This window comes from Oryctolagus cuniculus, chromosome 11 (genome assembly GCF_964237555.1).
Source record: "Oryctolagus cuniculus chromosome 11, mOryCun1.1, whole genome shotgun sequence".
NCBI lineage: Eukaryota > Metazoa > Chordata > Mammalia > Lagomorpha > Leporidae > Oryctolagus > Oryctolagus cuniculus.
Window position 1 is genome coordinate 23,281,690 of NC_091442.1, and position 3,636 is coordinate 23,285,325.

The window sequence follows — 3,636 nt, forward strand, 5'->3', positions numbered from 1 at the left end:
GCTCTGGCTTGATTTGTGTTTAACGGGTTTGGGAATGGGAGTGGGAGAGTAGAACTTGGTTCATTCTGTCCCAGTAGTCTGGGCTCCAGTTTTAATAATATCCTGTGTCTACCTAAGACTCGCACTAATAATGATTAACAATAATGATTATCATTATAGATAAAATCTATTGAGCATTTAATGTGTATTAGACTCTACGCTGAGCACTTTAAATATGAAGATTCTGGCCTGGGAAAGCAGTAGAAGATGGCCCAAGTCCTTGGGTCCCTGCACCTGCATGGAAGACCCAGAAGAAGCTCCTGGCTCCTGGCTTTGGTTCGGCGCAGCTCCAGTCATTGCAGCCAATTGGGGAGTGAACCAGTGGATGGAAAACCTCTCTCCCCCTTTCCTCTCTCTGTATAACTCTGACTTTCAAATAAATAAATAAATCTTTAAATATGAAGATTCTTACGTAACCTTCATTACAAACCTCATGAGGTAGGTAATGATATTATTCCAATTTTACAGATGGGAAACGGCAGAAGAGTGTAAGAGGTTTGTCTAACATTTCTCATGTATTAAAGTACAAGAATTTGGATTCAGTCTCAGGATGTCCAACCCCAGAGTTTGTGCTCTTAGACAACTCCACATCCACTAAGTAAACAATGAAGTTATAATGTATACCTCGTATACTATATGTATCAAATACCGGTTATTCATTCATGCATGCATCCATCTATGGTATTTCAGGCACTTTCTTAGGCACTGGAGATTCAGATTATGCACTGACCATGACAAATTATTTTTTACAGGGTTGGTAGTCTACAGAATAGTCAAACATTAAAGAAATAAGCACAAAGATAATGGAGTTAGTTGCCACCACCATAAGCTCTATGAAGGCTACTATGAGAATGGTTAATCAGAAAGTTGATGTAGATTGGGGATGAGCAAGCCCTCCTTGAGAATTTCAAGACAATGAGAGAGAGGGTGAGAGACCTTTCATCCACTGGTTCACTCCCCAAATGGTTGCAACAGTTGGGGCTGGGCCAGGCTGAAGCCAGGAGACAGGAGCTTCTTCTGGGTCTCCCACAAGGGTGCAGGGACCCAAGCACTTGGGCTATCTTCTACTGCTTTCCCAGGCCATTTAGCAGGGAGCTGGATCAGAAGTGGAGCAGCCGGGATTTGAACTGGTGCCCATTTGGGATGCCGGCACCACAGGCATAGGCTTAACCTACTACACCAAAGCACCAGCCCCTTTTTAAGGTTGAGTAATACTCCATTGAATATACCACATTTTTTAATCCATTCATCTGTTGATAGACTCTTAAATTGCTTCTACTTGTTGGCTATTGTGAGTAATGCTGTTATGAAACAGGTGTACCCATATCTGTGCAAGTCCTTGCTTTCACTTCTTTTGGATAAATATCCTGAAGTAGAATATGCTGGCTCATATGGAAATCCTTTGTTTAACTTTTTGAGAAACTGCCCAACTGTTTTCCATGGTGGATACACCATTTACATTGTTACCAACAATGCATGATGGTTCCAATTTCTCACATTTTTAACAAAACTTGTTATTTTCTCCCTTTTATGCATAATAGCTAACCTAATGAGTATGAAGCAGTATCCCATTATGCTTTAGACTTGTACTTCCCTGATGACTAGTAAGGTTGAGCATCTTTTCATATGCCTATTAGCCATCTGTACATTTTCTTTGGAGAAATGTCTTTTCCAAGTCCTTCTCCTGTTTTTAAATTGAATTTTGTTGTTGAGTTTTTGGAAACGTTCAGAGCTTTGCTAGCTCTAGAAATTTCTGTTGGGCTTGAAGATGTGTGGATGACATCCAGTCAGCCTCTGGGTTAGCTGTTGGCAGGACCCCTGTCTCCACACCATGAAGTAACCGAAGTTTCACTTAGTCTTTCAGATTACTTAATCAAGCAATTCATTAATTGTATTATCCAAATAGTCACTCTTTTTTTGGTTATGTCTGATTTCCAGGCTAACACAAAAGAGCAATTGCCATATGCTTCTTTTCATAATAAGTTCAACAACTGTCAATGTTTGTGGTGCTGGAGGTCAGAACACCCCTGACTTCTGGGGAAACATGGACGGGGACAAAAGGGAGCTTTCTGGACTGATAACTGGGTCTGTGCCCTGGAAATATGGGATCATTGGTAAAACATTTAGTAGATATGGACTTAAGATTTTTGCATTTTACTGTATACAGATTATACCTCAGTTTTTGAAAGTTAAAAGAAGAAAAAACTATCAAAATTTTTTTTTTCCAGGCCCCAGGTTCTTTCTAAATCCATCTGGTTAATTTTGTAGACCCAAAAGTCTAAAGTGCCCTCTTGTGGCTGCCTGTGGTTCTCTTTGGGTATCTGCTCTCTTGGGTGTAGTCCCTAGCAGGGCACCTAGGGTCCACACACACACATGGAATACTCACTGAGCACCTACTCAGTGCCAGGCACCGTGCTGAGTGCTGAGGAAACAAAACAGACGGGGCTCCCCTTTCATGTAGACCACAGTGAACTGGCACAGGCGTAGTAACCTACTGCATTCTAATTAAGGACAAGTGCATGGCATAAGAGAACTTGTCTGGGGAGCGGTCAGTGAAGGCTGCCTTGGAGTAGCCATGTTTGAGCCAGGATCGAAGGCTGATGAGTTAGCTATCTACCTGGGGAGAGCGTGGAGTGTGCAAGGGTCCCGAGAAGGGAGTGCAATGTGCCAAACAGGTCACTGGAGTGGCAACCCAAAGAGCAGAAGGGAGCCCTGAGACAAGAATGGAAATGCGGGGTAGAAAACAGGTACTCGTTTACCCTTAGAGCAATGTGGAACCATCAACAGTTTTAAGTAGGGGAGTGACACGGCCAGATTTCTGAGGTAGAAGCTTCGACAACAAAGTGGGTGATAGGCTGGAAGTGGGCCAGGATGGGTGTGAGGCCATTTGGTGGCTACTGCATTAGTGCAAACGCCCAGTGGGTGCTCAAGACCCGTCTGTGGAATGAAAGGGTTCCCCAGTCCCTTTTGTTAGATGGGACCCCATGACTGAGCAGCTCCCACAGTTCACAGCCCACTTGCTCAGTCTCCAGTCTTCCCTGATGCACAGACCCCCAACTTCCACATTACAGATGAGGAAGGCGAGGTCCAGAGAGGCAGAGAAAGTCCAGGAGGCCTCTGTGCCACGGGGATGCCTGGCTACACCTGGGGGAGGGGAGGGTGGCACTCATTCACTCAGGAATTCTGTCCACTGAGCTTGCTGGCGAGATGGTGGTGACGGCACAGGGTCGAAACTCACAGGCAAGTAACGGTAACGACCGTTCTCTTTCTCAGTTAATGCCAAGCACCGTGCCAAGCGCTTCATCTCCGCTTTGCAAGCATTATTATTATCTCCAGATTTCAGTTGGGTAAACTGAGGCTCGGAGAGTTGCCATGTCCCAGGACACTCAGCCAGAGCGCGGCAAGGAGCTGCGCAGCGCTTCCAAGGTGGGAGCCACAAGCGAAGCGACTACCGGAAGCAGACGCGGACCCGCGGGATCCAGATTTTAAGCCCCGGGCACCCAATTGAGCGGGTGCGCGCTCCACGCGCTCCCGGGGACGTTTGGTCACGTGTGCAGGGCCCCGCCCCCTCGGGCCCGCCCCGCCCCCTCCCGCGCT